The sequence below is a fragment of the Tympanuchus pallidicinctus genome, unplaced genomic scaffold, assembly GCF_026119805.1.
Source record: "Tympanuchus pallidicinctus isolate F22 unplaced genomic scaffold, pur_lepc_1.0 scaffold6, whole genome shotgun sequence".
In the NCBI taxonomy this organism is placed as follows: Eukaryota; Metazoa; Chordata; class Aves; order Galliformes; family Phasianidae; genus Tympanuchus; species Tympanuchus pallidicinctus.
In genome coordinates, this window is record NW_026294780.1 from 12,771,367 (window position 1) to 12,785,245 (window position 13,879).

The 13,879-nt window shown below is 38.6% G+C and overlaps 1 long non-coding RNA gene across 1 annotated transcript in view; it reads right to left on the minus strand.

The window, feature by feature from the left end:
- LOC128071750 (uncharacterized) overlaps positions 1–13,879 on the minus strand; it is a 370,870-nt gene that overhangs the window by 151,552 nt on the left and 205,439 nt on the right. The window lies entirely within an intron of this gene.

The window sequence follows — 13,879 nt, forward strand, 5'->3', positions numbered from 1 at the left end:
CAAAGTCTGGTCCTCGTGTTGGAAATAGAGTTCTTATTTCAGTCATCTCCACCTCACCCTCACAGCCACGAAGTAGAGCAGAGAGCCTGGAGCCCAGGGGAAATTCATAAATGGGGCTGGAGTCCAACAGGACCTCCTGGGAGAGATCTCTGACTCGCAGGTATTATTCTGGAGTATGGGAGGATGGGTCCTGAATAGGAGCTGTGGCTTGGGCTGCAGGGTTGGTGATGGGCACAGGAAGCAGGAATTCCTGGTAAAGGAGCAGGAATGCATGTGCCTAGAACTGCATCTGGGTTTCACTATTCGTGGGTGTAGACTAGAGCAAGGGCTTAGCAGTTCTTCATACATGAGAAGAGCCCTTTGTAGAGGACCATAAAGTCATCCTAGGCATTGAATTTGTTACGAATGCTGTTATTTAGAAATCAAAATTTTGGCTGACCAAAAATGAAAGCTCTTTAGCTTTCTACTAACATCTACTATCCTACTAACAGCTTAATTTAATATCCAAAGACACAAATGGGCGTCTATTGTAAATGTTACTGTAACAACACATGCCAAAGATACAATGTATTTATCCCCTAGCTGCATTATAAAAATACATAGGCAACACTATCCACTCCTGGATGAGCAATGGAGGCAGAGGCACTCGTTCAGGAAGCAAAGCACAGCATGGGATTTTCAGCGTAACACAGCTCAGAGGTTCCTTTGAGAACGAAGAGCTCTGGCCCCCCTTGCAAGTCTTGGCTTGGATCCCCACTTGCACCTTCAAAAAACTAGTGCACATTTTAAGACAAGCACCCTGATATTCTTTCATTTGTATCTCAGAGTAAAAGCAACTCCAGAATTCTGCCAAGTCAAAAAGGCAAGAATAACCTTAAAGTAAGGGCACAGTGATGATTTCTTCAGAAGCGTTAGTGCTTCAGCGCCTAACAAAACAGGTAAATGCCATGCGCAGGCCAGCTGTGGCCAGAACCACATCAAAAACCTGCTAAAGAGACTCTGTTTAGGAACCATTGGAAATGCAGAAGAAGAAAAAAAGAAAAAAGAAAAGAAAAAAAAGGTATACTTCTTGTGAAAAAAAGATTAGATTATTCCCCGCCTTTCTGTCAAATTCACAAAAGGAAAGTGGGCATAAAAACAAATAATGAAAAAGCAAACAAGTAGAGAAAGAAATTAAGCCCTTCAATGTAAGCATTTTTTATCAAGGAATATTGAACCAGTCACTTTTCACCACAGCCACTCAAGGACTGACCACAGTTAACACCAAGCAATTACATCAAACAAGGAGTATATGATCTCTACCTCCTTAGAGCATATTTAGTTGCCAAGTGTAGTTTAAAACCCACAAAAGGAACTGAAAAGACCGTAAATACTGAGTAGTTTTCCACTTGAAAAGCGTGAACCTGGGTGCATCAAAATGCCATTAATTCCTTCTACCTGAGACAGTATTTCTCTCTTGGAAAGGCTGGAGAATTAGACCAGGTGTATGATAAACTTAAAAGAGTTTTAAAGAAGGCAATGTTAATATATGAAACAACACCTAGAATTGTTTCCAGGCATTAGGTGGTCTCCAGCCTGCCTTTTTTCTCAAGACCAGCATCATTCTCCCATTCAGGCCTCCAAGCACAGCTCAAGAGCATGCCTGAGCACTTTCAATTTGGTGGTGTGTGTATAGCCTCAGAGAGAAACCAAGCAGTTCTCCACTCCTGAAATGAGCTTTTTGGTTTTACTTGGCTGTCAAAGGGAGAAGCTGATACTTACAAAACATGACTAACCTCACCTGAGTGCTTGAAATGGATCACATCCTAGAAATGACCATACAGATATCTGAATGTTGGTGAGATGTGGCCACTAATTCTTGCTCCTTGCTCCTCGAGGAGGAGGTTGAAGCCATGAATACCATCACAGCAAACAGATGGCTCAGGAACAGGTGTGAGGAAGAGGACTTTGGGGTATTTAGAATTTAGGAAGTTCTCACAGAAAAAGTATAATTCCCAGGGGAGGATCTACACCTTTCTGCCTGGTGCACTGATCTTCTGCAACCAAGATTAGAAAAATAGATATGAGAAACATCCATCTAGGTTGCAAGGGTTTTTGTTGTGGTTGGGAGAAATTTACCCAATCTCCTAAATTGATGTTAATAAATAACAGGTGAAACACAATGTACATGAGGCTGTGGTCAGGGGTAAGGCCTTAATAGACAAGGTAATAGACAGCAGAGGAAAAAAAAAAAAGGAAAGTTTTGCCTATGGATGAGAGAATTGATCACGTTGGCTATACTTAATTGATTTAGGAAATATCATGAGGTCAGAAGGAAGCAATGAAACTGTTTCTGGACTAATGCAGGAAACCTGGGTAATGAGGTGGAAGAACTAAAATGACTGAAGCAAGATGTGATGATCTCTCATACATACTAAGGGAAGAATGATAGAGTAGTTCTCAAGATGAAAAGAGATTTTTAAAGAGCTTTTGCTGAATTTATGTGCTGGGTTATATAGGCCCAAGGAATTCAACTTGAATGTGGACAGAAACCCTTTTAATACTATTAGTGATGAAAATGGTACTTCAAATTGCGTGATCATGCAAATATTTGAACTCTGCTGGAGACTGGGGAAAAAAAAAGGCTGTTACAATGGCAGAAAACAAAGCACTTTGGGCCCTAAGGATAATAGATTTCTTCTTCAATCAATGTACAGACATGAAGAGGTGCTATTTCAGCTCTGAGTTAATGCATAAAACATTGTGAAAGATTTGACGAAAAGAAAAAGCTTGTACTGATAGCTGAGAGTGATTAGATTATCCTTATATACAAAGAGCAGTGAGAGGACATATTTATGCTAAAATATATTAAAATATATTAATTCAAATGAGTATACAATAGCAAAGAATGAACCTGGAATGGAAATTAGGAGAAAATTCCTCATCTAATGATTGCATCTCTGAAATAGTCTCCCCATTGGAATGTTGCAGATTGAAAGAAGTAGTGCTAAAAAACAGATCCTATGCAACAATGGTCTGGTTTTGTACATGTTATAGGGCTAAATCCCATGTTGCTCTTGATCCTAACATGCATCATACTGGAGTCTAAGCAAACCTCAAGTGTAAATTACTGATGATATTGGTAACTATCCTTCAGTGTAAATGGCAGTAGCAAGTCAATTTTAGCCACTTGTTAATTCATCCCAGAGTTTTCTGTGGTTGTGACTGAAGCACTGAAATTCACTTACTAATTTGGAAATGGACGAGGCATATTTTGCCAGGCTAGTAGTAAATTTAATTGCAAATATTGGATTTGAATACATCCAGCCAATTTACTAATGGAATGTAATTATTATCTGTATATTAATAACTGAGTGGAGTGCTGCAATGCACTTTGTGTTATTCAGCTGTTCACATCCATCAAAATGTTGGACACAATTTTCAGAGGATTTAAAGGGAAAGATCCTCCCAGAAATGCTGGATTACTGCAGGCCTGTCATCAAGGTGTGAGGCAGCTCCGGTTACCTGGTTTTCTGTTCCTATCCCATGATTTCAGCATGATTGTGTAAAACACAGATTATCTTTGATGATATTTTGACAACAGAGATGTCTGCTTTATGTTAGCTATGCCAGTAAGTGCTACAGACTCATGACTGCAAAAATCTTCTCCTCTGAGAGTGGGCAGGAGTATGGACATGGTGAAAGGAATTAATGGTGCCTGCTATCCACTAGCCTCCAGGTCTTCCCTCTGTCTTGTATGTGATGCTTGTGCTATTCTGGATTATGGTTGTGTAGTGATATAGTGATTTAGTCTATACTCAGCACCACAGTGGGTGTTCTTAGTGTGAACTTGCATAAAGTAGGCTGTATGGTCAGTTATGGGAGAGAGCTGCCTTTATAAGATCATGTCATCTCACAGAATAGCAAGTATATATATTATATATATTAACCCTACATATATATATAGGGTTAAAAAATAGTATTGGGTTAAGTTGTATGCAGTACTGAGCAGTTCCACATGATATTGTTGTAACAAATTTTAAGATGGTTTTTATTTCCTCCTACATCCTACATCCTTGAAAGATACCAGAGTATCTTAATTTGCCTTCTTCCACAATGATGTTTTCACCTCAGAACTGATCTACTGTTACTGTTGTCATCACAGGAAGTGCAAGCTGAATTACTCAGCATATAAGTAGTCAGCAATAAAAAAGATTTCTAGCCTGCACAGTTTGTATTCTTCTTCCACATAGAGTAGATTTGACAGAAATATGATAGAGAGGCAAAGTGAGTGCCAGAAATAAAATAATTGGCCTGAGCTAGAATTCCAGAGAGCTATGTAGACTTTATTATACTGTGTGACTTGGAAAAAAATATTATGTTCCAGCAAAGCAAGAAACTAATAAGTTCTTCTGCTTCATTTCTACGTACTGCCCATGAGGAAACTAATATTTGAGGAGTTGATGTACTTATATATCTATTGTCTGTTCTGCAGGATATTGTAAAATGTCTGCTTTATGCCCTGTAAACAATAGTAACTGCAGATTGGTGATAAACTTCATCAACTAGATGCAAGCAGAAAACCTCAAGAGGACAGCTACTATGTCATATGTTTTAAGGTAGCCTATTGAATTATTCAATCTGCGCAGTGCACTAGGTTCTGGCTTATTAGTCCACACTAACAGGAAAAATTAGATATGAATCCTGCTTCTAATGGGACACTATTTTGCCCTAAGCATTGTCAAGACTACTGTCAATAAAAAGTCTGAAAAATCATCTCAATCATCTCAATGGAGCCTCTGGATTGTAGCCATCACACAAGAAACATGCTGGTGGGCAGGGTCATTCGCACATGCGGGGTCAGAATTTGTAGAGTCACTTATCATGGAAGAAAAGGAAATGTTCAGACCGGAGAAGTTAAAAGTATAGTCATCCAGTGATCCATTCAGTGACCTAGTCATCCAGGAGTGGTTACTACCAAGGGTTGACTGGTTTTCCTCTCAGTTCCACATAAATTAGGATATTTGCACACTGTCTGATATTTGTTTATGCACTCTCTACAGCAGGCATCCGTGTAATGACTCCAAGTTGAGTAGCAAGCACAATCATCCACATTTTGGATTTGAAAGACAACTTTATATTTTCCATGTATCTAAAATATATCTCTCTGCTTTTGGTGAACTACCCTCGAGCATTTCACTTATCAAAATTGCTTATAATATAATGGGAATGTCTTTATAGCAGCATAATGTAATGTTTGAATATGAAAATAAGTAAGATAGATTTTCATAAGAAGCTTAGTTTGCTACTTAAAGGGCACAGATGGAACCTTCATTCCTGAGCAGGACCTCTCACAGAATTTCACTACTAACTCATTTTCAGACAGCTTATTTTTCAGAGGTTGCTGAATGTTAGCTACTTGAATATTAAATCTATTTAAGCTACTTCAAAGTAGATATGACATATAAACTTAAGAAAATCTGGGCTGCTCAAGCAGTTCAGCCCTATGCCTAGTGAACTGACTAAAATGTACACTTAACTCATCTTGTATGAATGCTTGCCTCAAAATTTGGGATGGCTAGCAATCCTTTTTTAAACTCTAATTTTCATTCATCAGCAGTTTCTATTCAGATACACAACGTGTCATTGGCAAGGCACAAACAAAAATGAGATAAGTTTTGTGGCTCTAATGTTCTAAAAGAAGGGCTTTGTCTAAGGGATTTCTTATGTCATTCTCTTTTACCTAACCTAGTAAAGCATTTCAAGTTGTACCTCTCACCCATTTCCCTCTCAGTGTGTCACCTCCTGCATTTATGTTGTTGTACAACAACCTAAGGAATCCTGAAAAGGTTTTCAATGGTGGAACTAACAGTAAACAGACATATTTCACAACATCGTAATTTGAAATAAGAGCAAAAAAAAATTCAGAAGTCTCATAGCAATTATAGTGTCTGCAGTTATGAACAGAAATGGCAGAGAAAATAGGAATTTGACAACGTGACACTAAATGGCATTAACAGAGCAATGCTAAGTGTCTCCATTACTGAATTTATTAACTGAGGCTAATGGTCCTATCTCTGCTGTCACTGTATGCCAAAGCAGTCCTGAAAACAAATAGTGGGTATGCAGTTAAAAAATACAAATTGCAATTGAATATTAAGAAATAAAAGTCACATTAATAATAGGTTATTATTAATCACATAGTGAGCCATTGTGACAAACGTTATCAGTGCAGAGCATCTGATTTTTCAGCCTATTTGAAATGCATGGGCTAGGATCGTTCTTAATCACAGTGAACAGAGGGCAACAAATGCTTATATCAAGAAAAAAAAAACCAAAACTATAAAACAACAACAATCTCCACACATAAAAATATGTTGCGTCTTACTAAACAGTATGTATCTAAAGTCTTTGAGCCAGGTGGGAATAATAAAAAATAAACAAGCATCAACATCAAACTAACTTTGGTTCCTAAAACAAGGCACTTCCAACAAATGAAGACAGTAATTGATACATCATTTGTGCTTGTGCTGCAAATCTTCTAGCCTATGTGGTAAATAGAAGTGGCCTGTATGTAAATATTTTGTATGAGTAGAGATGCAACTTCCAGTAGGTAGTGGAGTTTTGCAACTCACAGTCATTAAGAAATCAATAAATTTCATTAGGAAATTCATCAAGAAATTTCCTAAATACAGCTCCACCAGGTGTATGCATGTGGTTAGAACTGAGGATCTGTAACAGGACTGGCATAGCTTTGCATTACATTAGAAGAAGCATTAGAGAGAGCTGCAACAGCCTTGGAAGAAAGTTATTTCTTTCAAGTCCACTCACAATTTCTGTCTCAGATTTGTCCTCTCAAGCTGTATTAAGGACAGAAAATTGAAGGATTTAGATCATGCATATTTATTTACCACTATGAGAGTGCTGAGGTGCTGAAACAGGCTGCCCAGAGAGGTTGTGGGTGGTGTTCGAGGCCAGGTTGAATGAGGCCCTGGGCAGCCTTGTCTAGCATTAAATGGAGAGGTTGGTGGCCCTGCATGTGGCGGGGGGTTGGAGATTCATGATCCTTGAGGTCCCTTCCAACCATGGCCATTCTGTGATTCTGTGTGATTCTGTGATTTGTTCTACCATAACAAACATTTGCATTGGACTATTATAAAAGTGCATTTAGTCCCATTTCTATAGTTTATACAACTTCTCACTATGCTTATATGTTGATTTTTGCAATTATTTCCAAGTCTATATTCTTCCTCTTCACTGTGCTGAAGAACATAACATGAAAGGAGATATAGTCCTTCTGGAGACTTATTCACGTACACCCAGAGAAGAGAATATGTGTAAAGCTACGACAGATAAAATGGTAGGACCAGGGCAAGGTAGGTAGGCATGCAACTCCTGAGCTTCAGCTTATATTATAGCTTATAGAAATAAAATAATAAATTCCAGGTTAGGCTAAATGCCTCTCAAATGCCTGTCTCGTATACCTAACGGAAGTAGTGGGGCCAGGGAGGCAGTATCAATGCCTGCAGTAACAAAGGACTGGAAAGCTGGCAGATTTATCCAAAATTCTCTTCCTGACTGTTTTCATCATGGACACCTTTGAAAAGCAGGTGTTTGATGCCACAGTTCTAGTTCTGGGCAGCTAGAACAGCTGGCCTCAATTGCTCCGCAGAAGGCAAGGGGAATGGGCTTGACTAAATGGCCTGTTCTTCACCTGCTGCCTGACCAGAAGGAAGGCAGTATGCCTCTCTTTGTCCCTTCTTTTCCTCATCTCATCCATCTTGTTCAGACTTAGCCTCTCACAGACAACATCTCTTCATATCTGTCTGCAGTGTGCCTACGGAGGCCTATGTTTGTCTGGAATGCCTGTGCACTCCCGTAATATAAATAATGATGGAAACAATAGATCTGTTCCTAGACCTCTGCTTTGTCAGACATTTCTCTGGTACAACACTATTTGCTCTCTATAACTTCCTGAAGGGAGGTTGTAGTGGCTGGGGGTCGGCCTCTTCTCTCGTGTCATTAGTGATAGGACCAGAGGGAATGGTTTCAAGCTATGGCAGGGGAGATTCAGGCTGGAAATTAGGAAGTATTACTTTTCAGAAGGGGTGGTCAGGCACTGGAATGGACTGCCCAGGGAGGTGGTGGAGTCACCGACCCTGGGGGTGTTCAAGGAAAGACTGGATGTTGTGTTAAGGGACATGGTTTAGTAGGAGCTATTGGTAATAGGTGGACGGTTGGACTGGATGATCTTTTAGGTCTTTTCCAACCTTGGTGATTCTATGATTCTATGATTCTATTACAAATAGTAACTCAAATGCTAAGTGTTCTTTGGCTCCTACATGTTATGAATAATGTTTGGCAGCTTTTATATAACCTTGTGAATACCATGTGGTGTTAACAATTAGACATGTAGAAGAATTTTCTGTAGTAGAGTATTTATAAAACTGCCATGTTGCTGTACAAAGACACCCCTCCCCCCCCCCTTCAGTCAAACACTGTATTTGTACTAAAATAATAATTGCTAATTTAATGTAATACTTTGCTTAACACCCTATTTCATTTCACATAAGCTGCCTTCCCTTTTCCAAAATTCCTGCCTATGATAGGGAAGCCATGAGCATCTTAGAATCTCATACATTCAGTGCTACGTGTCTGTGCTGGAAATGTTCTTCTCTCTAATTAAATGTGAATCCTGTAGGATTAGCCAGTAATGAACTTTGCAGTTGATCATTTCTCCAGGCTGCTTTTAAGAGCTGGGTTATTGCTTTTATAATTTATTTGTGTTTTTGTTATCTAAATCTCAGGGTTTACTGTGTACACCTAATCTCATAGCTACTTGAGTTCCACTGCTGGCACATTCAGAACTGTTCTCTCTTTCAAATAGTGTAACGTGTTTTTGAAGCCAATTACTAAAGAATCCCCAAGTAACAACATCACTTCAACAATTTGTCAAACATACGCTTCATGTATCATATATTAATACTAATCCTGTGCTAGAAAACATCCATTCCTTGGATTTTACAGTGCATAACTGTAATTTTAATTGGATTTTTTGTATGCATGTAAGTAATCTTCTGAAGGGGTTTAAATTGTAAGCTCTTTAAGCCAAGACTTTCATATACACTTGTCCTCTGCTCTGGGCCAAATATTTTTACCAAAAAAAAATTAGCTAAGTACAGAAGCATTTTTCACATGATTCCTAGATTAGCTACCTAACTGGCTAAAACTTAATGTTTTTTTTGTAAACCTTGGCCTGAGTTTTGCAGATGACTGGCAAAATAATACCAAAAACAGTGAAGCAGTTCTAATAGCAATGCAGAAAAAGTGATTAATTAATTGTATACATACACATAATCTTGTAAGTACATATAACTGCATATACAGAGCAGTAACTCAATTAGAACATTTTAAGTCTCTTTAGAAGGAGCTGAAATGTGTAATCTTTGAAATACATTGGCATAATAACAGAACAAAAATATTTCATTCATAGCCATCTCAATCCATACCTCAGTGCCATATGCTTGTAGATTTTTTAAAATTGTCTAAGTATACATAAGTGACATTCCAAAGGCATATTCAAAATAACTATCAGGAATTCCATAGTAAACTGTAAGTAAATACACATAAAATTACTGCGACCAAGTCTGGGACTCCCAACACAGGGAAGATGTGGAACTTTTGGAGGGGATCCAGAGAGGGCCATGAAGTGATCCAAGGGCTGGAGCACCTCTGTGAAGATAGGCTGAAGGAACTGGGTTTGTTCAGCATTGAAAGGAGAAGGCTACAGGAAAACCTCACTGTGGCTTTCCGATATTTAAAGGGAGTTTATAAACAGGAGGGAAATGAACTTTTTACATGGGTGGATAGTGATAGGACAAGGGGGAATTGTTTTAAACTAAAGGAAGGGAGATTTAGATTAGATGCAGGGGAAGTTTTTCACTGAGAAAGTGGTGAGGTGCTGGAACAGTTTGCCCAGAGAGGCTGTGAATGCCCCGTCCCTGGAAGTGTTTAACGATAGGTTGGATGGGGTCCTGGACAATCTAATCTAGTGCTTGATCTAGCAGCTGGTAACCCTGCCTGTGACAGGGGTTAGAACTTGATGATCCTTGAGGTCCCTTCCAACCCAAGACATGGTGTGACTCTATGATTCTATGATTTTGTTTCATTGTTGGAATATCTTCTTCCAAAATGGTATGGATAATATGAAGATATTTTTCTTAGAGCAAAACCTCCATGTTTTTTTTTCTTCCATTTTAAAGACCCACCTAAAAAAGAACTATTTTGTAAGTCAATCATTTTGTATGGGCATCAAAGTAAAATCAAGAGGGAGAGTAGAGTGTAAATCACCACCTTCAATTCTGAGCTTTCTGCATTCAAAATCTCAAATGCAAGGTCAGTGCAAGTGGAAATGAGAAACTTCAGGTGCTGAAGGTCTTGCTTCAAATAAATAAAATTTGGTGCGTATTATTTTCCTCCTGTTGTGCCTTGATAGAACTGGCATTATTACACTGCTGCCACCAGCAGCTCATAGAGGGTTCTGGGGTATGCTGATTTACTTTTAGACAGGCTTTTGCCTGACCACTCTGACATTAACCAGCTCTGCCTGAATCTAATATTTCAGGCAGGTTTAAGTTAAGCTTGTTTTTGCAAAACAATTTGAAAATAAACCTGAGCAAATCGGTGGTATTTGAAATAGATCAGAAAAATTAAAACACTTCAGTCATCTTATGTTTAATGAAGATTGGAATATCTGCTTGAGTAAAGCACTGAGTAAAGGTAGATAAGGTACTACTCAGTAGCTGCATTGTCTTGAGTGGACAAAGAGGCCTGGAGACTTTCAGCACAAAGTCCTGGTGTGACATTAGTATCATATTTCCTGTTCCCTTCCAGGTCTGTGTTCTAAAAGCACTCCATTGTCAGTATTTATATAGATGGCAAGACGCATCTGTTCACATCACATTCATGTAACAAAGTAGAACTAAGTCAAGGCGTAACAAAACAAATTTGCAGCAGCCTCATGAGCTTTTCCCAACCTAAACCTTCAAGCATATTTTTAAATCCTTATTATTACGTTGTCAAAAGAAAAATCATTTAATACTTCTGGTTGTTTGGTATTTTTTTTCATTTTCCAGGCTAGTTAATCAAAGATATCCAAAGCTATGACAACGTCTCTGCAGGCATTAGAAACAGACTGTTAGATAAAATAGGGTAATATTTAATCTCTGATTTATTTAAAGCATCAGGAAGACCCTGAGTGTTGCTTATACAATGCTCAGGTATCAACGTATAAAATAAGTTAATCAGTTTATAGGTCTTTCCTATGTTCCCTACTCTGCAATTTAGCTCACACTGATCTACATCACATATCCAAACCCAAAATTCTGAAAGTGTCAAGAAAATTAGAGAGCAGTATGAACAGTAAAGCCTTGCTTCAAAAGACCTACTATTTAAGCAAAATAGGAAGGAATGATTCCAGTCATCTTACCACAGGCAGAAGAAAAAGTAGGTAGTTAGAAATCAGAATGAAGGAAATCCTCTGAAGCACCTCTGCAGAACTGCAAAACACGATATTCAGAATGCTTTGTATCGGGCCCTCAGTTCCAAGATGTGTGTCACCATGTTGAATAAAAATTTATTATTTGTGGTACACATGCCAAGCCTTTCTTTTCTTCTCTGACAGGCTCCTGCAGGCTACATTTCCTTATAAGTGGATGTCATGAGAGGTTCCTTCCTACAGGCCAGTCTTTTCAACACAGCAAAGGCAAGCAACACATATGGCCATTTTAAGGCCAGTTGAGTTCTTTACTCACATCAAGAGAAAGTTGAACTCTCGCAACCTTCTTTATCACTGGACCCTGTATTTGCTTATTCTGGCATTCTACAATACTGGATTTATTAGTCACTTCAAGCAGCTGTCCTGTTCTAAGGCTGCAGTGTGATGCTGTACACAGTGTAGCTTACCAGTTTACAAAGAGTTTTCAGACAACATAGGAAGTCCTGGACACATACTACGTTATAATAAAAGAAAAATTGAATCCTCTTTGCACAAAGAGGTTGTGGAGTTTGTTTTGGTTTGGTAGGGTTGGGTTTTTTTGGTGAGTATTTTTGTCTGTCTAGATTTCTGTATATGTTTCTTATAAAAATCAGTATTCTTCAGCTGGAAATATCATCTGGGATGAAATACTGTACTAATCAGGCAGTTTAGATATCAAAATGCAATACAGAGAGACAGATACACTTGGCATTTGCATGTCCTGCACACTAGTTTGAAGTGATTGCAGAACTGTGTCCAGAACTTCTGTTGCAGCCAAAAGCTATTTTAGTTTTCTCCTAAAAATAATTTCTTGCTGAATACTTTATTGCAGACATTCTCCTTGCTGGTTTCTGATGTTACTTGCTTTATTCTCATGGGCTCATTCTTCTAAGTCTCCTGCCATTACAACCACTATTCTTGGATGATCTGCCCATGCAAACACTGGACTAAGCATGCCTCTGGGTTGCAAGCAAACTTCACAAAACCACAACTGAAAGAGTAACATTGTCAAAGCAGATAAACAGTCATGCAATCAAAAGTGCTTCTGCTCTTAAAAGATTCCTCATAATTATTTCTGTTTGATTGCCAAAGCTGATTCATTGTTAACCATCCATAGTATGGTGTGTGTGTCACATATAAATCCAAGCTGTTGATACTATACTGGTACCTAAATGAGGACATTGCAACAATTTCTGCAGTTGCAGACTTTAAATACAGAATGGCAAACAGTCAAATGTCTCCCTGAAGGGCTTTTAAGAAGCAGAAATCTTAACGAGCTCATCACTTACAAAACCTGAATACCTGCCTGGGGGCAGACAGTGTGATGGCAGAGGAATCACGTGGCTGTGTTTCTCTTCAGGCTTAACATCGACAAATGTCATGTCATGATTGCTGCCACACAGAGTAGGACTTACCAAAGTAAGGCTGAGCAAGACAGAGATTATATTTACTCAGAGTGACATTTTGTTTTCTAGTCATTCCTGTAGTAATGCAAACTCTTCAAACAAGGAAAGTTTTACAGATTGTTGTTCTGTTCAGTCTTTAACCACAAAAATGGCTTTCAGAAACCTTGCACGTTTCAGCAGGATCTGTGTAAGTGGATAGTGTTTGATCTGAAAAATTTAGCTACTCCTACACAGAAATACAATATCTGCTAAACCACAGCCTGGTGTCAGGTCTCACACATTGTAAACGCACAGAGTTACCATGTTGGTTCTTCTTGTGGAAGAAAACATATCAGACAGAAATATTTTATTTTTCTTATTGTTTTCTAAGAAATATAAATCTTTAAACAAATAAAGCTGAAAATATGCTGGGACATCTCCCTGTTAAGCAACTCACCAAAAGCTGTGACAACTACAGTTTTAGGAGTTGGACTCAATGATCTTTGTGGGTTCCTTCCAGCTTAAAATATTCTCTGATTTTGTGCTTTAATCTGAGAAGTACTGAGTATCCTAGTTCTCCTTGCAAGTCAGATTATCTCCACATATGTGATGCATTTCAAGGCTTGTTCTGTGAGCATCCTGCTGAACATTTTTAAAAGACCTGAAGAGAACTTCCTCCAAGGGTCCCAGTGACATGAGCTGTTTTTTCTCTTTTTCCTTTTGAATTTCTTCTCAGCAACCCAAGCATTCTATGAGTCAGATGCTCCACGAGATGTGTGGGACAGTACAGAAAACCTGGGTAACTGTTAAACTGAGACATGGAGGAAGGAATCTTTTCTCCTAATAACTGAAGCTGGGAAAGAGAAAACTGTCTTCTGCAGAAAACAGGGGATGGTGTTGGGCCTACAGTGTATAGCACCAAGTTGTACATAGCCTGTATGCCAAGGGAAGGAATGAAAGAAATGTGATTGCACAGGAC